Below are 27,348 nucleotides of genomic sequence, written 5' to 3'. Positions count from 1 at the left end.
CCAGGATGGCCAAGGCTACACAGAGAAGCCGTCTCGAAAAACAAAAAAACAAAAAAACAAAAAAAAGATGCAAATGTCCAGTAACAGTAAAATACCATATGAATGTATATTTTTAAAGGGATAATGCAAGCTAATAAACAAGACAGTATGAGGGATCAATAGAAAACAAGTCTAGTCCCAATGTTCTCAAAGTTCACAGGTACAGGTGCTACTTATTAGCAGCACGACAAGAAATGTCACCAGAAAGTATCAGTGTCATCAGAGAGCACCCTGAGTAGTACCTTGACCAAGGAAAGATTTTCTAGATGAAATGCCTAAACTAAACTGAGACATGAATGAACAGCAGATAAAAAGAATTAGAAGCAAAGAAAGAGACACAGGCATAGACATAGTGGGTCTTTGGAATGAGAGACAAGAAAAGAGAAAACAGAATCATACATGAAATACCTAAGACAAAATAAATTTGGGGGGGGGGGTTTCGAGACAGGGTTCTTCTGTGTAGCCCGGCTATAAAATTCTTTTGATAGTTCACTTTGCATAAAATGACATTTTAAAGGGGGCATCAGTGGTGCTTCTGTAAGCCAATTTGTCCTTTCTTTCCTTCACGCTCTCCTGTCTGACAACATGAGTGGAGTGGAGAACAATTTTAACATACCACACAAGCACTCAGGCACATGCTCATCAGGTCTGCCCCACTGCAAACTTAGCCACACATTCAAAGGCTGGCTTTCCGTCTCCCCCCCTCGGCTGAGTCCTTACTCTATTACCTCTCCCTCCATTCCCTCAGACACCAACAGAAATTGTGCATAGCAATCCAATCTCTCTGATCTAGTCACATTTCTGTTCCTGGTTCTAGGCTCTCTTCTAATTGGCTCTGTACACTCCTGCCTCAGGCTGGCCCATACTTGCACTGTCCCAACCTGCTCTCCAGGCTCCTGTTCAAATAGTATTCGACCATTCTTAGCTTCTTAGTGTCACTAATCCTAATCCCAGCACTCGAAGGCAGAGGTAGGCGGAGCTCTGTGAGTTCAAGGCCAACCTGGTCTACAAAGTGAGTCCGGGATAGCCAGGGACCCTGTCTCGAAAAAAGAATCTTTAGTCTATTTCTTTAAGAAATGGTAAAATCAGGGCTGGAAAGATGGCTCAGCAATTAAAAGCACTGGCTATTCTTTCTGAGATACTCAGCTCAATTCCCAGCACTTATCTGGTGGCTCACAACCATCTATAAAACATAGTCTCATGGAATTCAATGCCCTCTTCTGCTGTGCAAGACATACATGCAGGAAAAAACATCCTTTTACATAAAATACATAAATAAATTTTTAATAAAAAAATATCAGCTAGGCATGGTGGTACACAGCTTTAATCCCAACACTTGGGAGGCAGAGGCTTGAACTCTGAGTTCCAAGCCAGCCTGGTCTACAGAGTGAGTTCCAGGACAGCCAGAACTACACCCCAAGACCCTTTCTTGAAAAACCAACCAACTGGACTGGAGAGATGGCTCACTGGCTGCTCTTCCAGAGGTCCTAAATTCGGTTTCCAGCAACCACATAGTGGCTCACAACCATCTATAATGTGATCTGGTGCCCTCTTCTGGAATGCAGGTGTACAGGCAGATAAAACACTCATATATACATAAAATAAACAAATAAATAAATCTTTTTTTTGAAAGAAAGAAAAACCAACATAAATATAGTATAAAATTAAGCTATACTTACATGTTATATTGAACAGCTATATGATATTTTTGTCCTGGACAGCCTTAAAATGCTGCATCCTAGGAGGCCTTGCTTTGCTTTGCTTTGCTTTTTTGGTTTTTCAAGACCGGGTCTCTCTGTGTCACCTTGCCTGTCTTGGACTCACTTTATAGACCAGGCTGGCCTGGAACTCACAGTGATCCTCCTGCCTCTGCCTCCCAGTCAAGTGCTGGGATTAAAGTCATGCTCCACCAAGCCTGGCAGGCCTTGCCTTTCTTGTTGTAAGGCCCAAAGTAGAAACTGCTAACATCAGCATTAAGTTTGAAAGATACATATCCAGGGGCTAGAGAGATGGCTTAATGGTTAAGAGCGCCACCTGCTCTTCCAAAGTTCCTGAGTTCAATTCCCACCAACCATCTGTAATGTGATCTGACACCTTCTTCTGGCCTGCAGGTATATATGTAGGCAGAACACTATATACATAATAATAAATAAAAAATAAATAGAAAAGAAAAAAAAAGAAAGATACATATCCAATACATGTTAACTGGCTGGTCTTGGACCAAAGCCTAAACCTGACATCATTTAGTGTCCAGCTGTTTTTCTCTAGACCTAGATTTAAATACCAAAACTAGGACTGAATTTATGTTCTCCTCTGGCACAGGAAGCAAAGCTTAATCACCAATAGTGTAATGCAGCTAAAGGAAACCCCATTAAAGTGAAAATTTACAGGAAAAAAATGTTGTTTTGCTTTTTTGACACAGGGTCACATGTTGTAAGGACCTCTTACTTGCTATGTAGCTAAGGATGATCTTAAACTCCTGATCCTCCTGCCTCTACCTCCCAAGTGCTGGGACTACAGATGTGCTCCATCCACCACATATCACCTCAGAAGAGAGGGTACTTGGAAACCTCCCTGAAGTAAAGACTACTGTGATAACAACAGTATTTCATACTCATCACCTGACCTACCCTCAGAGGATGATAAGCACCTTCTTACATAAATGTAATCATAGATAAATAGAAAAATGGGTCTTCTGAGCCTTTTTAAGTTAAACATGCAGTTCCTATGTATCAGTAGGAACCCCAGCAAACAAATCAAGAAGAGCGAATAAACATGCCCAAAATTAAAGGGCATTTAGCACACATTGTAATTACAAATTTGAACCATCCTACCCTAGAATATCCCCCACAGAACATATGGGGACATCACACGGAAAGACCAAGGGGAAAGCACCTTCTCACAAGTCACTAATTTCATATGGTCAGGGACATAACTTTCTCAGTAAAACATGTTTAGTTAACCTTACTCACTATTACTCTTACAGGCCCTTTTTGTTGTTGCTGTTGTTGTTCTGTTTTGTTTAGAGACAGAGTTACTCTGTGTAGCCTTGGCTGTCCTGGACTCAATTTGTAGACCAGTCCGGCCTTGAACTCAGACATTGGCTGGCCTCTGCCTCCAGACTTCTGAGATTACAAGCATGTACCAATAAGCTGAACCCTTTGTTTTTTAACTTGGTTTTTTGAGACAGGGTTTCTCTGTGTAGTCCTGGGCCCTCTGTAGACAGGCTGGCCTCAAACTCTGAGATCTACCTGTCTCTGTCTCCCAAGTGCTGGGATTAAAGGTGTGTGCCACCACTGCCAGGTTTACAACCCTTTCTACTTTTTTTTTTTTAATCTATCTATCTATTTAGTGTATGAAGGCCCTATATTCATGTACATCTGCAGGCCAGAAGAGGGCAACAAATCCCATTATAGATGGTTATGAACCACCATGTGATTTTTGGGAATTGAACTCAAGACCTCTGAAAGAGCAGACACTGCTCTTAACCTCTGAGCCATCTCATCTCTCCAGCCCCCAGACCTTTCTTATAATGACCACTCAAACCAAAAATTCCAAGCACTGACCTCTAATTCAATACAACACAAACAGCAGGGCATTCTCTGAAAAATTACATCAAATGGCTAAGAGTTTTCTAGGAACACCACAGGCAGGAGGCTGAAGCCCGCCACAAATCACGCTGAAAAATAGATCCCATTACGACTGTGATAGAGTGCAAGTAGTACAAACATGGTTATACCTAAACAAGCACCTACCAGAAGACCACTGTCACTACACAAATCACAACACCTCAGATGGGGCTGGAGAGGTGGCTTAGAGGTTAAGAGCCCTTAAAAAAAAAAAAAAAAAAAGGAGGGGGGGGAGGGTTAAGAGCCCTGATTGCTCTTCCAAAGGTCCTTAGTTCAATTACCAGCAACCACATGGTGGTTCACAACCATCTATAACGAGATCTATTTCCCTCTTCTGGTGTGCAGATGCACATGCAGGCAGAAGACTGTGTACATAATCAATAAATCAATCTTTTTAAAAAAAAAAAAAGGCTCCTCAGAAAGGAGCTGGTCTTGGTGGCATACGCCTTTAATCCCAGCACTCCAGAGGCAGAGGCAGGTGGATCTCTGTGAGTTCAAGGCCAGCCTGGTCTACAAAGAGAGTCAAGGATAGCCAGGGCTATTATACAGAAAAACACTGTCTCGAAAAACCAAAACAAACAAACAAAAGAACCTCCTCAGAAAGGTGGTGAAGCAATTCAGTGTCACTACATTTAAAGGAGGCAGGTGTCTTCCTTTAGATGCTGAGTGCAAACAGGCCAGACTCCTCTGACCTTTTGTTTTAGCAACATTCAGGCCATCGGCAGATGTCAGGTACTTTTTAATGGTGTCTTAAACCAAGCATTTTCCTCAAATTTAAGAAGGTCTGAAGAAGCTGTGAAGGGTAAGAACATATTGAGGCAAGGACTATTTTTATACAGGAGCTTAAAGTAAGCTGTTGTGGTGAGATGGGCAGGCAGAGCAGAGCTGCATCAAAAGCTGGAGAGTCCAAAGGCTCACAGAGCTGGTATATCCACAGCATGTGGTGCTCTGCAAATGTTTTATAACTCTCCCATTTCCATCCGCAACAGTTATTTGATCGCCTCAAATGCTGCCATCAATTTCAAAGTCACTCTCACACCAGTAAGGCTGGCAATCAGCATCCTAGAAACCTGTAAGAAAGATTAAAGCAAAAAAAGATAAAAAGATTAAAGCAAACTGGGCTTGCAGGTGTGAGGATTTATCAGAACGTATACTCACTCTTCTAAAGAGTGATAAAAATATGGTCACTTACATCAGGAGGAAGACAGACTACCCCAAATATCTAAGACAAAGGGAGAAAGCCTACATGAATGCCTCTCATGAAGACAAGCAATTAATCAGACAATTCTCCTCCCTAAGTCTGGGAAGTTCAAAGTAATCAAAAAAATAAACTAAGGGCTAGAGAGTTCAATTCCCAGCACCCACATGGCAGCTCACAACTGTCTGTAACTCCAGTTCCGGGGGATCTGACACCCTCACATAGACATACATGCAGACAAAACCACCAATGCACATAAAATAAATAAACCTTTTTTTTTTTAATAAAATAAAATTTAAGCCAAGCAGTGGTGGCACACACCTTTAAATAGTCCCAGCACTCGGGAGTTCCAGGACAGCCAAGGCCACAAAGTGAAACCTTTTTTTTTTTTTAATTATTTATTTATTAAGTACACAGTGTTCTGGCTGCATGTGAGCCAGCAGGCCAAAAGAGGGCACCAGATCTCATTAAAGATAGTTGTGAGCCACCATGTGGTTGCTGGGAATCGAACTCAGAACCTTTGGAAGAACAGCCAGTGCTCTTAACCTCTAAGCCATCTCTCCAGTCCGTGAAACCCTTTCTTGAAAAACCAAAAGATATGGAATTTTTAAAGATTTTTTTTTTTTACTTATGCAGTATTCTGTCTGCATGTATGCCTGCATGCCAGAAGGTACTATATCTCATTATATTGTGAGCCACCATGTGGTTTCTGGGAATTGTACTCAGGACCTTTTGGAAGAATAGCCAGTGCTCTTAACCTGAGTCATCTCTCCGACCCCAGATTTTAAAATGTTTTTTTTAATTAAGGACCCACTAGGTATTAAAATTACAAATTAATATTGACTCTTAACTCCCAGAACGGAAAGGGGGAGGGGGCCTCAGTGCATCCTTCTTGAAGGACAGGAAGCCTCTGCAATCTCTTCAGGGGCTGTTACAGGGCCACATCGTGGTAACACTTTTTTTTAAGATTTACTTATTTATTATGTTTACAGTGTTGTGCCTGTAGGCCATAAGAGAGAACCAGATCTCATCATAGATGGCTGTAAGTTGCTGGGAATTGAATTCAGGACCTTTGGAAGAGCAGCCAGTGCTCTTAACCTCTGAGTCATCCCTCCAATCTGGTAAAGCTCTTCTATTACCTTGTTTTCCAGATCCTTGCTCTCCCCACCCTTATAGATAAGTCTATATACACCTTTATCTATAAGTATATATACAGTGGGATTAAAGGCACTACCCCTTACATTTACTGCTTCTGAGCCAGGCATGGTAGTGCACGCCTTTAGCACTCCAGAGGCAGAGGCACTCTGTGAGTTCCAGGTCAGCCTGGTCTACAAAGTGAGTCTAGGATAGCCAGAGCTGTTAAACAGAAACCCTGTCTGGGGGGAGGGGGGAGAATTTACTGCTTCTGCCTCCCAGAGTGCTGTGATTACAGGTATGCATCACCATGCCTGGTTTACAACGCAAGTCTGAGAAGATGGATCAGTTGGTAATGTGCGTGTCACACAAGCATGATTTGGAATCTCCAGGTGGCCAGGCTCACCATCTGTAATCCCCAAATGCCCAGAGACCAGAAGAACCCTAGGCTTACTGATCAGATAGCCCAATCAGTGAGCTCCAAGTTCGGTGAGATCCTGTCTCAAATAATGTGCTAGAGAGCAGTAAGAGAAGGCACCTAAGGGACAGGCAGGTGGATCTCTGTGAGTTCAAGGCCAGCCTGGTCTACAAAGTGAATCGAAGGCAGGCAATGTGGCTGCAGAGAAACCCTGTGTTAAGAAACAAAGAAAGGAGCCGGGCGTGGTGGCGCACGCCTTTAATCCCAGCACTCGGGAGGCAGAGGCTGGAGGATCTCTGTAAGTTCGAGACCAGCCTGATCTATAAAGCGAGTCCAGAACAGGCAAGGCTACACAGAGAAACCCTGTCTCAAAAAAAAAAAAAAAAAAAAAAGAAAAGAAAAGAAACAAAGAAAGAGAGAAAGAGAAAAGACTCCTAAAGTCACTGAGCCGTCTCTCCAGCCCCTCCAATGCTAATGTGTTCACTTCCACTTATGTACTACTGTCCTCATGCAGTAACTAAGAAAGCAGAGCACCAGGTCATATACCATGTCCTGCCCAAGTGGAAGTGGACCCTCAACCCCTGCGTGCCTACTGGTGGCCTACCGAGCTTCTTTTTTTGTAAAACACGGGAGCTATCATGCTTCTAAACAGTGACTCTCCAGTAATACACGCACATAGGTAGTGTTTAGTTTGTTTGCTTTTTAAGTAATTTGTGGCTGCAGAGATGATCAGTGGTTAAGAGCACTTGCTGCTCTTGCAGGGGACCAGGCTGCCTGGTCACCACCTGAACTCCAGCTCCAGAGAGCCCCACACTGCTCTGGCCTCCACAGTCACTATATGCATGTGATTCACAGGCACGCATGCAGGCAAAACACTCCTATTTATAAAATAAGTAAATTGTTTAAAGTGATGTTTCTCATCTCTAATTAATAGCACATCTAGCAAAATGCTGTCTCAGAGAGTCAACCTTAAATGGGCATATTACATAGGAAGTTGGGAGTTTTGTTTTTGTTTTTCAAGACAGGGTTTCTCTGTGTAGCCTTGGCTGTCCTGGACTAACTTTGTAGACCAGGCTGGCCTCAAACTCACAGCAATCTGCCTGCCTTTGCCTCCCGAGTGCTGGGACTAACGGCATGCACCACAACCACCCAGCTTTCTTTTCATTTTGATCAATTATTTTTGTTTTCTGGATGTACCTCTGTGCCAGTGAAAAGTCTCCTAGCCCAAATAGAGATATGTACAAATTTAGTTTAATGCTATGTTGAAGCAACTCAAGTGCACATGAGCTGCTAATCTCTGTAATCATGCCAATGACCCAAGTGTAAATCAGAAGCATATTCAATCTCCCTATAAAGAGCTAAGGGGGAGAAAACAGAAGTAAAAGTCACACCCTTTTCCTGCCCCCAACAAATCTCTGAGGTATATTCAAGATATGGCTTCAGCCGGGTTTGGTGTAACACGCCTTTAATCCCAGCACTTGGGAGGCAGAGATTGGTGGATCGCTGTGGGTTTGAGGCCAGCCTGGTCTACAAAGTGAGTCCAAGACAGCCAAGGTTACACAGAGAAACCCTGTCTCAAAAAAAACAAAAAACAAGCAAACAAAAAAAGACATGCTTCACTTGTAACCCGACACCTTGGCCAAAGGTGGCATCGCTGCTAGAGGTCTAATGAATATTAACACTGCTTTCCAAGAGGTGCTAAAGACACACTCATCCTAATGGCACAGCTGCCAAAGCTTTAGACAAGCACCAAAGCCATCTTTGTGTGCTTGTATCTGATTGCGAGCATGTGTACCAAGTTGGTAGAGACCCAGTGTGCATGCATAGCCTAATTAATATTGATAACAACAAAAGCCTATGGGAATGAGCAGCCTCTGCAAAACTCATCAAAAAGGACAACTCTGCAGTGCACTGTTTACAAGTGTGCAATGGTTAAGGAGTAAGAATCTCAGAGCAAGAATGTCACTGAAAAGTACTTCAAATCCAAGAAATGATCATCTAGGGCTAGAGAGATGGCTCAGTGGGTAAGAGCACTGTCTGCTCTATTAGAGGTTCTGAGTTCAATTCCCAGCAACCACATGGTGGCTCACACCCATCTACACTAGGACATGATGCCCTCTTCTGGCGTGCAGGCGTACCTGCAGACAGGGCACTCATACTGAAAATAAATAAATTAAATCTTTTTAAAAATAAATAAATAAGGCCGGGCATGGGTGGCGCACGCCTGAATCCCAGCACTGGGGAGGCAGATGTAGGGGGATCTCTGTGAGTTCGAAGCCAGCCTTGTCTATCAAGAGTGTTCAGGACACCCAACACTACACAGAGAACCCTGTCTCAAAAAAACAAAATAAATAAATAAATATATAGAAGGAAGGGATGAAGAAAGGAAGGTAGGGAGGGAGATAAGGTGGGGGGAAAACACCAATAATCCAGTTTAACCAGAACCACAACTAAAGGCCAAAGGACTTTGATTAAGAAAGAAAAAAAGGGTTGGAGAAATGGCTCAGTGATTAAGGGCACCGCCTGCTCTTCCAGAGGTCCTGAGTTCAATCCCAGCAACCACATGGTAGCTTACAACCATCTATAATGTTATCTGATGCCCTCTTCTGCAGATAATACAATAAATAAATCTTTAAAAAAGAAAAAAGGGGGGGGGGGTGGAAAGATGGCTCAGTGGTTAAGAATGCTGTCTGCTCTTCCAAAGGACCCAGGTTCAACTCCCAGCACCCACATGGCAGCTCACAACTATCTGTAACTCTAGTTCCAGGGGATCTGACACCCGGCACCAATTCATATAAAATAAAATTAAATTAAATTTTTAATTAAAAAAAAAAACCTTGCCGGGCATGGCGGCACACACCTTTAATCCCAGCACTCAGAAGGCAGAGGTAGGCAGACTGCTGTGAGTTCGAGGTCAGTCTGGTCTACAAAGTACAGGACAGCCAGGGCAGAGAAACCCTGTCTCCAAAAACCACCAAAAAAAAAGGGGGGGGGGGGACTGGAGAGATGGCTCAGAGGTTAAGAGCGCTGCCTGCTCTTCCAAAGGTCATGAGTTCAATTTCCAGCAACCACATGGTGGCTCACAACCACCTGTAATGAGATCTGGGGGCAGAATACTGTATAAATACATGGGGGCAGAATAATACTGTATAAATAAATAAATAAAATCTAAAAAAAAACCTGGTAACAAGGTAACAGGTGTCAATAAAGGACAATCAACCAATCAACAATAACTTCCAAGAGCCAGGCACACACTAGACCTTAAGAATTGAAGGTGCCTGCTGGGCGTGGTGGCGCATGCCTTTAATCCCAGCACTAGGGAGGCAGAGGCAGAGGCAGAAACAGTTGATCTCTGAATTCAGGGCCAGTCTATTCTACATATTGAGACCCTGCACCTAAAATAAATGAGCTACAGAGTTAGCTCAGTCAATAAACTGCCATACCATAAGCAAGACGGTCTATGTTAAAAATCTATTAACAGGGGCTGGAAGGATGGCTTAATGGAAGAACACTTTTGTTGCTCTTCCATAAGACCAAGGTTCAATTGCCAGCATCTACATCAGATGGCTTACAATTTTGCCTTTAACTTCAGTTCCAGAAGATCCACATGCTCTTTTGGCCTCTATGGACACTGCATGCAAACAGCACACATAAATATATTTACATATGCATGCATGGGTGCACACACACATGAAATAAAATTTAATAAAATAAATACACTCTCTTAATAAACTCTGCTTCAGCTGGGTGGTGGTGGCGCAGGCCTTTAATCCCAGCACTCAGGAGGCAGAAGCAGGTGGACCTCTGTGAGTTCGAGGCCAGCCTGGCCTACAAAGTGAGTCCAGGACGTTCAAGATTACACAGAGAAACCCTGTCTCAAAAAAACAGAAAAAAAAAAAAAGTAAAACAAAAACTTTGCTTCAAAAAACAAAATAGGGACTGAAGAGATGTCTCAGTGCTTAAGAGAACCTCTGCTCTTCCACAGGACCTGGGGTCAATTCCCAGAACCAACATGGTAGCTCGCAACCATCTGTAACTCCACTCCAAGAGATCTGACCCGCTCCTATGGCATTCACGGTACCAGGTATACACATGGTATACAGATATACATGCCAGCAAGACACTCATACAATTAAAGCAATTAAGAAAGACACTACAGTTGACCTCTGGTCTCCACACACACAAGTACACGTGTACACAAGCGCCGACATGCAAATGTGCACACTCCCACATTACCACATAAATAACACCTGCATACACAAACACCAAAACAAAACACTTTGGCAACACATAAAGTAAAGATGGAATAATAATTCAGAGGAGATTGGCATGGCACCCACAGAAAAATGAGATGCAAAACCATAAAGTGTTCTGTGATTCTCTTCAACAATTTTTACTTAAAAATATGGTTCCTAGCCGGGCGTGGAAGCGCACACCTGTAATCCCAGCACTCGGGAGGGAGAGGCTGGCGGATCACTGTGAGTTCCAGGCCAGCCTGGTCTACAAAGTGAGTCCAGGACATCCAAGGCTACACAGAGAAATCCTGTCTCGAAAAACCAAAAAAGAAAAAAGAAAAAAACATATATGGTTCCTGGGCTCATTCAATGGTAGGAAGTTTGCCTGGCACATACAAGACCCCAAGCTTATTCTCCAACCACAGGGAACCAAACACCTCTGGCCTCCATCCATAAGCACCTGCATCACATGCACATACATACACAAAGGCCCCCACATATATATACACATAATTTTAAAATAAAATTTTTTTAAGAAATAGGGCTGGAGAAGCCGGGCGTGGTGGTGCACGCCTGTAATCCCAGCACTCGGGAGGCAGAGGCAGACGGATCGTTGTGAGTTCGAGGCCAGCCTGGTCTACAAAGTGACTCCAGGACAGCCAAGGCTACACAGAGAAACCCTGTCTCAAAAAAAAAAAAAAAAAAAAAAATAGGGCTGGAGAGATGGCTCAGAAGTTAAGATGGCTGCTCACAACCATCTATAATGAGATCTGGTGCCCTCTTTTGGCCTGCAGAGCAATGTATACATAATAAATCTTTTTTAATAATAATAATAATAATAATAATAATAATAATAATAATAATAATAATAATAATAATAATAATATTGATATTGATATTGATATTAATATTAATACAATCAGAAAAGCATAAAAACACAAAAAATAGGGCTGGAGAGATGGCTCAGAGGTTAAGAGCATGGTTTGCTCTTCCAGAGGTCCTGATTTCAATTCCCAACAACCACATGGTAGCTCACAACCATCTATAATGAGATCTGGTGCCCTCAATCGGGTGTGGTGGCTCACACCTTTTTCTTTTTTTTTTGTTTTTTTTTGTTTTTGTTTGTTTGTTTGTTTGTTTAAGACGGGGTCTCTCTGTGTAGCTTTGACTGCTCTGGACTCGCTTTGTAGACCAGGCTGGCCTCGAACTCACAGCGATCCACCTGCCTCTGCCTCCCAAGTGCTGAGATTAAAGGCGTGCACCACCACGCCCGGCCGTGGCACACACCTTTTATCCCAACACTTGGGAGGCAGAGGTAGGCAGATTGCTGAGTTCAAGGCCATCCTGGTCTACAAAGTCCAGGACAGCCAAGACTAACAGAGAGACCCTGTCTCAAAAAACAAAAAAACAAAAAACAAAACACATACACACACATAAACACAAAATGTCAAGACCTACAATTTTAAAGATATTTTTACTAATTAAAAGAATTGTTGGGAACTGGAGAGATAGCTCAGAGGTTAAGAGCACTGACTGCTCTTCCAAAGGGCCTGAGTTCCAATTCCCAGCAACCACATGATGGTTCACAACCATCTATAATGTAATCTGATGCCCTCTTCTGGCCTACAGATGTAAATCTAGACCACTGTATAAATAATAAACAAATAAAAAATAAAACAGTAAGAGTTTTTTTTTTAATTGTTATAGAAACCTTGACTCAAAAAAAAAAAGGTAACTGAGTATTTAGGTGTGTACACAACCAAAGGAAAGGGCATTAGATATTTGGCCATCAATGACAATAGGAAAATCTTTTTGTTGTTGTTGTTGTCTTTTGTTTTTCTGTCCTGGACTCACTTTGTAGACCAGGCTGGCCTTTAACTCACAGAGATTCACCTGCCTCTGCCTCCCTGAGTGCTGGGATTACAGGCCTGCGCTACCATACCTGGCAGGAAAGCATTTCTGACAAGACTCTGCAGACATCTTTTTTTCTCTCCCACCTCCCCCGCACCTCCACCCTCAGAGACAGGGTCTCACTATGTAGCTCTGGCTATTTTGGAACTCACTATGTAGACCAGGCTGGCCATGAACTTAGAGGCCCACCTGCCTCTGTGTCCCAAGTGCTGAAATAAAGGGTATGCGCCACTACACCTGGCACTTACATCTTTTTCCAAAACAGCAATATTGATCAGAGCCCAGACACAGTGAGAAAAGTTCCTCTTCTGTACAGGATCACTAAGCAATTGACAAGAGCTGCTGGGACACCATGAGAGGTAAGCCAATGCTAGAGGACATACACAGTTGACTCCAAAAACCAGCAAATCACTTACAAACTTTTTTCCACACAAAATATCTGTGGCTGACAACAGAAACACACATCCTTAGTTAACTTACTAGAAACACACACACTTTACTAGGAACCAAAAAAAAAAATCCTCAAAATTTAATATAAATAAATATACCAGAGTAATGAGGGACTTAATCGTTGTGCCTTTTTTTAAAGCTTTTTTAAAAAACTTACCCTATTTTTAAAAATCTTTTCAGAAACCTTCCTCGCTTTCAGTAAAAGTCCAGGAGTTTCTATCACCTCTAGTAGTTGAAAATCAGTTTCAACTATAAGTTATTTTTTTTAAAAAGCACCCCCCACCCACTCCCTATCCAGTACTAAAGCACCTCTAAGGTTCCAAAGCAGTTGTCATACATAACTCCATTTCAGAACCCAGCCAGCCAGGCCAGCTGCCCTCTCCATCAAGAAAGGCCTCCGTCTAGAAAACCAGAAAAGGACGCGGTGTCTCGGTTCCCATCTGGGCCTTTTTACTAAATGAGTTTGAAAAGAGAAGAGTACAGGCTTGGTGGGCAGTTATGTGTAGTATAATCACACAATGGCTGCTGTGCTGGTTAAGTTACTCATGGCCCTGCTACAGAAACCTAAGAAGAAAAAACTCAAGGGAGGATGTGTTTGGGCTCACAGTCTGAAAAGACACAGTCCATCCTGAGTCCAAGTGATGGGAGTACACAGCTGGCTGCTCGTATCTCAGAGATCAGGGAGTAGAGCTTTAACTAGTAAGGCCCACCCTGTAACTTCCTCTTCCAGCAGTGCCCCACCTCCTACAGATCTACGGTCTCCTCAAACAGTGCCATCAACTAGGGACCACATGTTCAAACACATAAGCCTATAGAAGAGCGTTCATATTCAATCTGTGAGTCATTCAATGTTATTTTTCTCTACTGAGTTTTGGTGCTGGAGATAATTTATTTATTTTTATTTACTTTTGCTGTTGAGGATTGGTCCTAGAACCTTGTACATGCTAAGTGCATGTCCACATGCTGTGCCACAACCCTAGCTGCTTCTTGAGTGTTTTGTTTTGTTGTTTTTGGGAGGGTTGTTTTTGTTTTGTTTTTTAGGTTTTTCAAGACAAGTTTCTCTGTGTAACAATCCTGGCTTTCCTGGACTCCCTTCTGTAGACCAGGCTGGCCCGGATCTCTGTGAGTTTGGGACCAGCCTGGTCTACAAAGTGAGTTCCAGAACAGAGAAACCCTTTTTCAAAACAAAAATGAAAATGAAAAAAAAAAAAAAAAAAGCTAGGGGACATGGTGGGACACACCTTTAATCCCTGTATTTGCAAGGCAGAGGCAGGCAGATGTCTGAGTTCAAGAAAGAAAAACCCTATCTCAAAACCAAAGTCCCTGCCTGGTCTGAGACTTCCTTATATAGTCTAGATCAACCTCAAATTAACAATGATCCTCTGTCTCTTACATGCTAGAATTACAGAAACATGCCACTATGCCCACCCTACTAGCATATCCATTAATTCAACAAATATACCTGAAAATTGTTCCTATAAACCTGTACAAGTATATAGTGATACAGACAAGAGAATAATAAAAGAAAAAATATCAAAAGCATTTCCTATATCCATCAACAGGAAACGTAATATATACAAACACACAATGAAGTTATTTAAAGATCAAAGCACCCATGAAGTATAATTGCAAGAACTAACACTGGAAAATATGTGCTTGAAATACTAAATGGGGCTAGGAGTGCAGCACCACTGGTAAAGTACTTGCCTAACATTCATGAGGCATTGTATTCCACACCTAGTACCAAACAAAAAACAAAAACACCAACCTAAACAAGAATATATTAAATGAGTCGGGTGTGGTGGGGCATGCCTTTAATCCCAGCACTCGGGAGGCAGAGGCAGGCGGATCTCTGTGAGTTCGAGGCCAGCCTGGACTACAAAGTGAGTCCAAGACAGTCAAGGCTACACAGAGAAACCCTGTCTCGAAAAACCAAAAAAAAAAAGAATATATTAAATGAAAGGCAAAACCAAAGCTAATATGTTCACATATGCACAAAAAACATCTGGGACAGTTTTGCAGAAATGAACACAGCTATTTTTAATTGCATTAATATGATTACAATGAATGTGTATTTTATAACTATAATTTATACATAATTTGAATATGTGAAGTTATTAAAGTAATCCACCCTATGAGTCCAACCTGTCCCTTCCTAGCAAGATCAGTTTAAACTTCATTTAAGGAATCAGCTCAAGCATTTCTTTTCCCAAATGCTTTAAACTTGGTTTGAACAGCTACCAGCCACAAGCTTCAAATATAAATTATCAAGGTTAAAAGAACTATGCCTGCCTGAATCTACTACAGGATATTTTTAAAGATTTTTAAGAGGAGAGATGGAAGAAAAAAAATCTAAATGCAATTTGATAATCCTTATCATAGAAGCAGCCAAAGTACTCAGCACATTCCTGCATTCTGGCCTCTGAGCCTTTGCTGCATGCAATTTCCTGCCTGAAATCCTCTTAGCTACTTACCGCATGTCCAAATGCTGCCAATCCTTCAGAGCACAGGTTAAACGCCTCCTCCTATACCAAACCCTCCCTGATCCCTCCAGCCAGAGGTCATTCTCGTCCCTAAGCCACAGCATCACCACTTGTCAAGGCAATTCCCTCACCAGAATCAGTTGTAGAATAAGTCTTACGTCCTTTCCACTACTGGGAACATTCATCATAGGAACAGCTGTAAAGGGCACACGTTGTCTCTAGTTATTTTATAGGTACCACTTCATATATAAATTAAAATTCCTGTCACTGAAGCATATAAAAAGGGAAGAGCAAAAATCTAAAAAAAAAATCTAAAGGACAGGTATTTATTATGCATTTAGTTAGCTCATGGCTACATGTGACATAATAATACGTAAGTATGAAAGATTAGGGACCCTCCCTCTCTGCTCCCTCCCCTATATACACTGCCTGCTACAAAGGCAATCACTATGACCAGTTTCTTAGTTTTTAACTTTTCAAATTTTTTTATGTTGTCACTATTTTTGCCTATATGTATGTCTGTGTACTGTGTTTGTGCCTTGTGCCCATGAAGGCCAGAAGAGGGCATCAAATCCCCTGGAACAAGAGCTATAAATGCTTGTGAGCCACCATATAGGTGCTGGGAACTGAACCCAGGACTTCAGCCGTGCTTGTGCCCTTAACTATTGAGCCATCTCTCCAGAGCCCCGTTTGTTTTATTAAAGAGGGTCTGTCTGTCTCACTGCCTAGAACCTGGTATGCAGAGAAGGCTGGTCTTGGGAGCAGAGATCTACCTGTCTCTCCCCCCAAGTTCTGAGATTAAAAGTATGTACTAGCTCAACCAGTTTATGACCAGTTTTGGGTTTTTTTATTTTGTTTTTGCTTTTCAAGACAAGGTTTCTCTGTGCAGCCTTGGCTGTTCTGTACTTGCTTTGAGGACCAGGCTAGCCCGGAACTCACAGAGATCCACCTGCCTCTGCCTCCTGAGAAACCCTGTCTCGAAAAATAAAACAAACAGAAAAGGGTACTAGGAAGTAGAAATGATGAAACCAAAAGAAGTTCAAGCACATGTCCTCACCAGGGATTTTTTTGTTTATTGGTTGGTGTGTGTGTGTGTGTGTGTGTGTGTGTGTGTGTGTGTGTGTGTGTGCGCGCGCGCATGCGCGCGCGCGCCTGCGTGCATGCGTGCGTGTGCACCAGACAGAGACAGAGAGAACATGTGTAGAGGGAAGAGAGAGGAGTTTACATGTGTGTACATGTGGAGTCAGGACAGCAGGAGTTAGTTCTCTGCTTGCACAGCAAAAGCATCTAGACCCTCCAGCACTCAAGTAAAAAGCCAATGGAGCAAGAACAGCTAGCCTAGCTAAATCAGCCACTCTGGGTTCAGGTAAAGGCTGTGCCTTAGTAATAAAGTAAAGAGCAATTGAGAGAGGCGCCTCAAGCCTCCAGGCACATGCCCACCAAATGTACACACGCTTATAAAACATGCAAACACACACACAAACCACAAACATACCAAAGCAAAATCCAAGGATTAAGCAGAAAATAAATGAAGCTTCAACAAGGCAAGTGTAGAGAAAAAAATAATGACTAGTGAGAGGTTTTAGTCGGGTCACTCTCCTGAGAATCAGCAATAACCAGTTCTGGTCACCATGAGGCAGTGCTTCAAAATAACCATCCCACGAGAATAAAGGCCTCTAGCCTGCCTTACCTCTTTCCTTTGAATTCCTATGGTAGTTTAAATTCACAATTTGTAAAAACTTTTTTGAGATTTTTATTTTCATGTGTGTTTGCCTGCATGTACAACATGTGCATGTAGTGCCTGCAGAGGCCAGAACAGGTCACTGGACCCTCTGGAACTGGAGTTACAGATAGCTGTTAGCCACCACGTGGATGCTGAGAACTGGGCCTGGGGATCCTGGAGGAGCTGCTCTTTTCTCGAGCTGGCCCTTCACTGCCTTGAGTGTGGGCTCATTTTACTTAATGACTTTATTTCAACTAGTACAGTATAGTAGTTTTTGGCCAGGCATAGTAATATACACATCTAATCCCAGTGCTCAGGAGGCAGAGGCAGGGAGGTGGACCTCTATGAGCTGGAGGCCAGCCTGGTTTACACAGTCAGCTGCAGGCCAGTCAAGGCTACACAGTGAGACCCTGTCTCAAAGAGGTGTGAAAAGGGGTGGGGTGGTACCTGACTTCCAAGACTAAGTCACAAAAAGGGAGAAGCAGGCCTGTGCTCCCAAGCTCAGAGTCAAATACTACATCATGAGGTCACTCAGGTAGCAATGACAAGCCCATGTGGCCGGCACTGGAGGGTCCTTCCCAACACACATGTAAGGAAAATACTTGAAGCAGATCCTCTAGGCCCAGCAAACCTCTTAACTGCAACCTCAAGAAATCCTTGCACGAGAATACCTCAGCTAAGCCACTCTCCAGCACTGTATGCCAAAGACGCTACCTGTGCTGTCACCACGTTTTTGAGGCACTCTATATACAGCAATACATAGATCAATACAGCTCTGTGACAGTTTGTCCCTAAAACACTTTATCTGCTCACAATGTATACCAATGGCATCAATATAAGCATTAACTTCTAGAAGACTGTCATCATCTCTACTCATCTTTAGGCTTAACCTAATCAACGGCGAAGAATTTTATTTGTTGAAAGATTCTTAACAGGGACTATAGACTGACTGCAGTTGTAGAAACAGCACAAGATAAGAAAGTCGGAGACAGGCATGGTGGCACACACCTTTACTCCCAGCACTCTAAGAGGCAGAGGCAGGCGGATCTCTGAGTTCAAGGCCAGCCTGGTCTACAAAGTGAGTCCAGAACAGCCAAGGCTACACAGAGCAACCCTGTCTGGAAAAAACAAAGAAACTAACAAAAACAAAAAGAAAAAAAGGAAAAAAAGAAAAGCAGGCAGGTAGACAGGCATGCAGGTGAACTGATTTATAGAAAGTAAAGAGAAAGGAGGACAAACCCAACAAAACAATCTTGCCTAATGAACAGATCATGTGTGGTTAATTATGACTAATTATGACAGCAAAATCACTATTAAACAAAGTAAGCTAGAAAAGCCAACAACCATACTAGATGTCAATGGAAATGAAAAACTCATAAAGTTCTAACAAAAACCAAGAAATCCCTTTCCCTAGACCTTTCACTACCACGTCCATGCCCATGAGCTGACATACAGAAGTGAGCATCTAGCCTATGTGTAGCCCATCTGGAGGGCTGAGGACATCTTCGGAGGCAGCCTGACCGTAAGCCCTTAGCCAACACTAGCAACAACTAAGGGCCTACCAGATGTCTCTTGGGAAATTTTAATTACAGATAGAGACCTTAGTGGAAATGGAAGCACAGCATAAGCACACAAAAGAAACAGAGATAAGGGCAAAGAATTAAGAGAGCCATGACTGTCCAGTGCTCTGAGCAAAATGACTTCCTTCACCAAACATCAAAGCTAGAGTATTACTGTCTAACCTGAAGCTAGCTTTACATAGTGACCTCTTCAGAGAGGATAGGAAGGCAAGTCAATATGATTTCAATCCTTCTGTGACCCATACAGCAAAGAAATGGTGGAGAGTGAGGCAGCAGAGGGACACTGAGTCTGCTTTTACAGAGTATCCAGGAGCTGAGGGCACATGACTAAACACAAAGCAAAGCTGGATTCTATCACCAGCATCACTGAAATATGAACTAAGGAGCACCAGTTAAAAGAGGCTGAAGACCAGCACTGGGGCAGCAGAGGCATGGAGCTGTCTGTGAGTTCAAGGCCAGCCTAGTCTAAAAAGTAACAGAGAAACACTGTCTCAAAAAAGCAAACACAGCCGGGTGTGGTGGTGCACGCCTTTAATCCCAGCACTCGGGAGGCAGAGGCAGGCGGATCGCTGTGAGTTCGAGGCCAGCCTGGTCTACAAAGTGAGTCCAGGATGGCCAAGGCTACACAGAGAAACCTTGTCTCGAAAAAAAACAAAAAAAAAAAGCAAACACAAAACAAACAACAAAAAAAATTTTTAATGGGGGGGGGCAGAGACGAGACTGGAGAGGTGGCTCAGTGGTTAAGAGCACTGGTTGTTCTTCCAGAGGATGGGGGTTCAATTCCCAGAAACCACATGGCAGCTCACAACTGTCTGTAACTCCTGTTCCAGGAGATCTGACACCCTCATACTGACATATACAGCCAAAACACCAATGAACATAAGATAAAAATAAGTAAATTATAATAACGATGTTTTCATACATGAAACAAACTTAAACCTACAGCTAGAGCCCCTGCATTCCATTACTCATTAATCAGAACTGCTCTAGGGTGGATAGACTTCCCCAGCACTGCCAGATTCTGCCACAAAGGGAGGTTTCCAAGGCTGCCCCAGGCAGTTTATACATGCAGACACAAGCCTGCATTCCTGCCTGCTCACACTGCCTCTGAACTGTGTGTGTGACACACACACACACACACAGCATTCCTGACACAGGAAAGGATGTAACAAATTAGTCCTCTGGAAGACTGGGAGACACACAGAGGTGCCAAGAAATGTGCCTATACATACTGTGGTGAGTGTGTGTTGGCATGGAGTTTTTGCAGGAGAGGCCCTCTACAGCGAAGACTCTGTCTAGAGATGGTGTACAAGCTCTCTTTCAGGTGAGTGCAAGCCAACAGTGCAAACACTAGCCCCTTCTAGAATGGTGTTGCTTCTCTAGGGCAGTAGACTCAGCAAACTCTACTAAGGAGACAAAACACACTAAGTTGCCAAAGTTAAGAGGCTCCATCCCCGACAGCACTGCAGCACTGAGAGACACTGCTAACCCAGGTTCCTAATCTTCTGGAAGGCCTGGCCTTTTAAAAGCTTGCATTTCTATTCCACTTTGCCCCAGTATTTTAAAATAATTTGAATGTTTTTATGTTCCTAGCAATCCCAACATCCTAACCAAAGCCCTTGAAAGTCACATAACTAACTAGCATGGTGGCAGAAGCCTTTAATCCCAGCACTCGGGAGGCAGAGGCAGATGGATCACTGTGAGTTCGAGGCCAGCCTGGTCTCCAAAGCGAGTCCAGGACAGCCAGGGCTACACAGAGAAACCCTGTCTCAAAAAACAAAACAAAAAAAAGTCGGGGCTGGAGAGATGGCTCAGAGGTTAAGGACACTGCCTGCTCTTCCAGAGGTCCTGAGTTCAATTCCCAGCAACCACATGGTGGCTCACAGCCATCTATACTGGCATGATGCCTTCTTCTGACATGCAGGTGTATATGCAGATAGAACACTCACATACATAAAATAAATAAATAAACCTTAAAAAAAAATCACATAACTAAGGTGGGCGGAGGTGGCACACACCTTTAATCCCAGCACTCTGGAAGCAGAAGCCGACAGGTCTCTGTGAGTTTGAGGCCAACCTGGTCTACAAAAATGACTCTAGGGCAGCCAAAGCTACAGAGAAACCCTGTCTCAAAAAATCAAAACAAAACAAAAAGGCACATAAGGACTTTAAAATTAGAACACAACCATGACTTCAATTTCAAGACAAATAGTCTACACTCATTCCTTAAGCAAGTGTTCTATGAATTAGAAATGCCATTTTGTAGGTCAGGTGTGGAAGCATGCACCTTTAATCCCTGGACTCAGGAGTCCCTATAAGTTCAAAGCCACCTCGTTTACAAAGGAGTCCAAGACAGTCAAGCTACACAGAGAAACCCTGTCTCAAAAAACCAAAAAAATAAAATTATTTTGTAATGTAACCATAAAAAGAAAGATTTCACAGCAAATATATTGTTTATGGTTGCTAATATGTTAGCAAATTACCTAATTAAAAACAATTCTAACCAGGTAACTAGGTGGTGGCATACACTTTTAGTCCCACACTTGGGGGGAAAGGGCAGGTTTGAGGCCAACCTGGTCCAGGACACCCAGGGCTACACCAAGAAATCTTGTCTGAAAAAAACAACAAAAATTTCTAAAGCTGAGCATCGTGATGTGTTCCTGTAACCTCGGCATTTGGAAGGTAAAAACAGAAAGAACAAGAGTTCGTAGGCATCCTGGGCTACATAAGACCCTGCTTCAGGGGCTGGAGAGATGGCTCAGCGGTTAAGAGCACTGACTGCTCTTCCAGAGGTCCTGAGTTCAATTCCCAGCAACCACATGATGGCTCACAACCATCTATAATGTGATTTAGTGTGTACTGTATACATAATAAATAAATTTAAAAAAAAAAAAAGACCCTGCTTAAAAGCCAGCATGGTGTGCACGGCCAAGGCTACACAGAAAAACCCTGTCTCAAAAAAAACAAAAAACAAAACAAAAACAAATTTTCTTTTTCTTTTTACACTGGCACAAACTGCCATCAAGATAACATATCTGGTAAAAGAGCTTGTTGAGTAATCCTGACAAACTTAAATTAGATCCCCCAGGACATACATGGCAGAAAGAATTGACTTCCAAAGTTGTTCCTAACCTCCACATGGATACATGGGTGCCCACAGATGAGTTACTATGCTTTATCCCCCCTACTCCCACACACAGTTATATATTTAAGTATGTTAAAATTAATATAAAATTATATCAAATATAATTAATATAAAATATGTAAATATAAATGTTAAAATTTTTTGGGTTTTGTTAAATTTTCGAGTTTGCTGGGCGTGGTGGCACACACCTATAACCCCACAGAGGAACCCTGTCTTGAAAAACCAAAAATAAATTTTAAATAAATTTTTGAGAGAAAGTCTCACTATGTAGCCATGACTGACCTGAAACTCACTATGTAGACCAGACTCACAGATATCTAACTGCCTCTGTCTCCAAAGCACTGGGATTAAAAGCAGATGCTAACACGTCTGAATAAATCTGGGGGCAAGGGATGATTTCTTTCTTTCTTTTTTTTTTTTTTTTTTTTTTTTTTTTTTTTTTAAGCCTGGGCTGGCCTGGAAACTCACAGAGATCTGCCTGCCTCTGCTCCCAAGTGCTGGGATTAAAGGCATGTTCTACCACCACCACACAGGGAATAAAATAATTAACTTGTTAGTTTGTTTGTTTGTTTTTCGAGACAGGGTTTCTTTGTGTGTAGCCTTGGCTATAACCTTAATTTTATTTTTTTAATTTTATGTGTTTGGCTGTTGTGTCTGCTTGTATGTCCATGCACTACATGTGTGTCAGGTCCCCTGGAGCTGGATATACAGATAACAGAGACAGTAGTAGGCCAGCACAGTGGAGAAGCTGAACACTGAAGCTGGGTCCTGTGGAAGGGCACCTCCAGGACCCCTAGGTCACTCAGCCATCTCTCCAGCCCAAAATAAAAAGTTTTTAAAAGAACTCACGTTAGCAGTTTTATCTGACCTAGTTATCTAATATAAGGATGTGAATTATATCTTAATTACTCAGCACACCAACAAATTATTTATATAAATCACATTTCCAGGCCAGCATGGAAACACACACCTATAATCTCACCATGTGGGAGGCTAAAGCAGGATTGCCAAAAGTCTGAGGTCAATGTGGGCTACAAAGCCAAACCCTGCCCCCAATTATGTGGGGGGGGGGGGGGGTAATTAAACCCAACCAAAGTGCCAAACTGGTAAACATTTGGCATATTTCACTTTTGTTTGTAGTCAAATGTTCACTGAAATGGCATAAGCAATCTTAGTAATACTGTAATGAATACTTAAATGCACATTTCTCACTTAAACACTAGAACCATGTGAGACAAGCTAAGCACAAACTAATATGCTTGTCAAAAATCACATTTAACCAGTGTATGCAAAACTTCAACTGTGGAACAGCTATCAGTGTGCCAATAATTAATAATCTAGAGGTTTAAAACGCTATCATCAACTAGAGTGTAGACTACAGTGTTACCAGAAACCCTATACAGAACAACAGTGTTTTTTTGGTTTGGTTTTGTTTTTCGAGACACAGTTTCTGTGTAGCCTCAACTGTCCTGGACTCACTTTGTAGACCAGGCTGGCCTAGACCTCACAACGATCCACCTGCCTCTGCCTCCCGAGTGCTGGGATTAAAGGCGTGCGCCACCACGCCCGGTTTCCTACACAGAACAAGAGTGTAGCATTCTCTCTCCGTCCCTGTGTAGTTGGAGAGGGAGCAAGGAGGAAAGGGAGAGATGCTCACAGCTAGGTTATACTAAAGATTCACTTAAAAATATTAATTTCCTGCTATCTTAACCTTTAAATCAATTGTAAAAGTAGCTGCCAAAAGCAGTTAGCAGAAAAGCACACAGTTCCCAAAGGAACTCAGTAAATACAACTTATTTTACTACTTCAATGTTTTACTGATTACTAAAATTTGAACAAGATGTGAAAAATTCAAAACCAAATGTACAGTAGTAGGTGCTCAGCGTGCCCATTCCATGCTCAGCACACACAGGGTCTGAGGGAGCGATCACACTCAGTGTGCCTGTTCCTGCAGCACCGGCACTGCTCTTCAGGACCAGTTCAGCATTACGTGTATTACTGCAGGACCTGGCAATGGATATGTCTCATTTTTTTCAAAACTTGGTTTACCACCCAATAAGTGAAAAAGTACTGAACTATTTTATTTCTTTATTTAGTTAACTTTTTTAGTTCAAATTGGCTTCTAGTTAGTTACTCCAGTTTGTTTTCAACAAAACATTGATAGAGCCTACACTAAACTGAAATTACCTGATTATATTCCCACTAAATAACTACATTTGAACTGTTCGCATTGCATTGTAAGACACTCAACCTTAGGAACTATGCTTCAAGCTTTTGAAACTAAAGTGAATCAGCAATCTCTTTCTTAAGAAAAACCAGCCTGGCCAGGCATGGTGGCGCAGGCCTTTAATCCCAGCACTCGGGGGGCAGAGGCAGGCATATCGCTGTGAGGTCTAGGCCAGCCTGGTCTACAAAGAGAATTCCCAGACAGCCAGGACTATTACACAGCAAAACCCTGTCTCAGAAAAAATAAAATAAAAAATTTTCGAATCCACAAGCCATCCTATCAAGCTTATTTTTATTAGTATTGATGTGATTATTGAAAACAGTATTGCACCCAGGTAGCGGTGGCCCACGTCTTTAATCCCAGCACTTGGGAAGCAGAGGCAGGCAGATTGGATCGCTGTGAGTTTGAGGCCAGCCTGATCTACAATGCAAGTCCAGGATAGTCAAGACTACACAAAGAAGAAAGGAAGAAAAGGAAAGGAAAAGAAAAGAAAAGAAAGAAACCAGTATTGAGTGGGGGCTGGAGAGATGGATCAGAGGTTAAGAGCACTGGCTGCTCTTCCAGAGGTCCTGAATTCAATTCCCAGCAACCACATGGTTCCCAACCATCTCTAATGAGATCTGTTGCCTTCTTCTGACCTGCAGGCATACATGCAGACAGAACACTGTACACACAGCAAATAAATAAATCTTTAAAAAAGAAAAAAAGAGCCAGGCATGGGAAGCCAGCCTGGTCTACAAAGTAAGTCCAGGACAGCCAAGGCTACACAGAGAAATCCTGTCTCGAAAAACCAAAAAAAAAAATTAAAAAAAAAATTGCAATACAGCACCATTACCTACACAAAACTACTGATTTTAATGAGATTTCCCCACCCCAAATTTTCCTGAGCCTCTCAGGCAGGGAGTGGGTGTTTAAATCCCAGCAGAAAGCTCTAGTGCGAGCATTTAACTTTCTGTAAGTTTATCTTTTTTAATATTTTATTTAGTTTTAATCTATTTGCACTGGTGTGAAAGTGTCAGATCTTGGAGTTACAGACAGTTGTGAGCTGCCATGTGGATGCTGGGAATTGAACGCGGGTCCTTTGGAAGAGCAGGCAGTGTTCTTAACCACTGAGCCATCTCTCCAGCCCCATATAACTCAATTTTTTAATGATAATAAAATTTTCTTAAAAGGGTGCTGGTGTATATTGTTTCCAAGACCTGGAATGCAAATAAACCCCTTATTTTGTTTACTAGTACAAGACAAACTACATTTCTCATAAAAAGAAAGCGCATCAATTCAAAGGAGCCCTTAGAAGTCACAATGTGAAAATACCCCTGATAACAGAACAAATTAATGTCAAGACACAGCCAATAACATAATAAGGCTGCAATGCAAGTGCGCCTGTCAAAGGGCATCTGTATTAGCAGCCTGGGGAAGTGGCATTTGCAGGAAGGCACAGCCGCTGTGTTTAAAAGAAAATCATTAAGCCTCAGCCGTTAATCCCCTCCCCCATCCTCTTCTCCCGATTGTCAAAGCAATTAACCAGTAGAAGGTGCTATTCTACAACCCACATGTACTCACACTAACCTCCCTCCATCCTTGGCCCAGAGCTGGATTTAGCCAGGTGGACTCAGCTCTGTCCAGCATTCCAAAGGGCCTCAACCTCAGCCCCAACCACAAAACCACATCACTTAAAAAAAACAAAACTACATTGATAAGGACTATCAATCTCTCCCCCCCCCTCTCTCTCTCTCTCACACACACACACACACACACACACACACACACACACAATATTGCTAAATATTTAACCTGAAATGCAATAGAATCTTTATCATTTTAACAGAGACATCCTATTACTCCTTAGAAAGACCTTGGTCACACTCAGTAAAATCAAAATCTAGTGAACAAATCTGTCCCTAACAGTCAGAGGTGATGAGGAATGTGAAAGCAGAGAGTATAAGACCATGACAGAGTTTATCTTTACATGGACAAAAAAAAAAAAAAAAAAAAAAAAAAAAAAAAGCAGCAGCAGCAGAAACAGGAATCTTCTGAACATGCTCCAGAGTGCCCTTTCCTTGCCCATGCATTCATCTGCCTTGCCAGGTTGCAAAAAAAGGCCAGACATTAGATGGATGAAAGAAAACTGGGGGGGGCTGGGGGGGAAGCACCTTCCCCACCCCCATCTCTACTCTCTCCCCAAAAGAGCTGTGTTTGTCTGTGCAATCCTAGTCCCAAATATGGGTGAGAGAATGAGTGTGTGTATGGAAGAACAATGAGCCCTCAGCCTGGGTGTGTGTGTGTGTGTGTGTGTGTGTGTGTGTGTGTGTGTGTGTGTGTGTGTGTGTGTGTGTGTTTCTGCCTCTGCCTCTTATCCCTTCGACCTCAACAACAGAGAAACTGGAAGCCAGCTTTCACCCAAGCTAAGCCATCAAAAATCAAAAATGGTTTGTAATTTAGAGTGGAATTAACTCAGCAAGCAAATCCATGGAAGAAAATATCTAGCCAAAGATGATTTTATTATTGTATAGATCCATCCTCTCCTTCCCCTCCCCCATCAGACTGAGACTAAAGAAACCAGTGTACACCAGACAAAAAGGTCTCTTTAAATGGAAAGCAACTATAAAAGCTGTTTGAAAGCTAAAGCTAGGATGTATTTGTTTGAGTTACACTAAACGTCTGTTTTTATAATCCAAGTTCATACTCACTAGTTAATCTTTTTGTTTTGTTTTTAAAATTGCTTTGGAGAAGGCTATTTCTAGATTCATACAAAACTACTTTCTCAGATCCACCTTAAAATAGCAGCACACACTGAAACATTTAAAGCACCCAGTTTCTCAAGGGCACATTCTGCTTAAATCAATGTTTGAAGTCTGTAATCAAAAAAAAAAAAAAAAAGAAAGAAAGAAAGAAAAGAAAAGAAAACCCTTGGAAAAGAGACAGAGGATAATGACAATTCAACAATGAATCATTTTATTTCCTTTCAACAACTTCTCAACCCAACAGTTTCAAAGGAAACCTGCAATATTCCCTCAACACAACACACACTCACCCCATTCCACGTAAAACTGCCTTCTTCCCATAACCTTAAAAAAATAAGAAGTCATCCTCTTGCAGACAGCAGAACTTAAATCATGACAGAATTCTACCCTGCTGCAAATGATGTTTAGTTCCATAATTTTGGAATCACAGAG

General features: G+C 42.3%; 1 protein-coding gene across 3 annotated transcripts in view; it reads right to left on the bottom strand.

The window, feature by feature from the left end:
* The window catches only part of RERE (arginine-glutamic acid dipeptide repeats), a 337,601-nt gene that overhangs the window by 309,247 nt on the left and 1,006 nt on the right, over positions 1 to 27,348 (bottom strand). The gene's annotated exons all lie outside the window — the stretch shown is intronic.

The sequence above is a fragment of the Acomys minous genome, assembly GCF_964271855.1.
Source record: "Acomys minous genome assembly, chromosome: 6".
Taxonomy (NCBI): Eukaryota; Metazoa; Chordata; class Mammalia; order Rodentia; family Muridae; genus Acomys; species Acomys minous.
The sequence above is the reverse complement of the archived record's forward strand: the minus strand, read 5'-3'. Positions and strand labels throughout refer to the sequence as shown.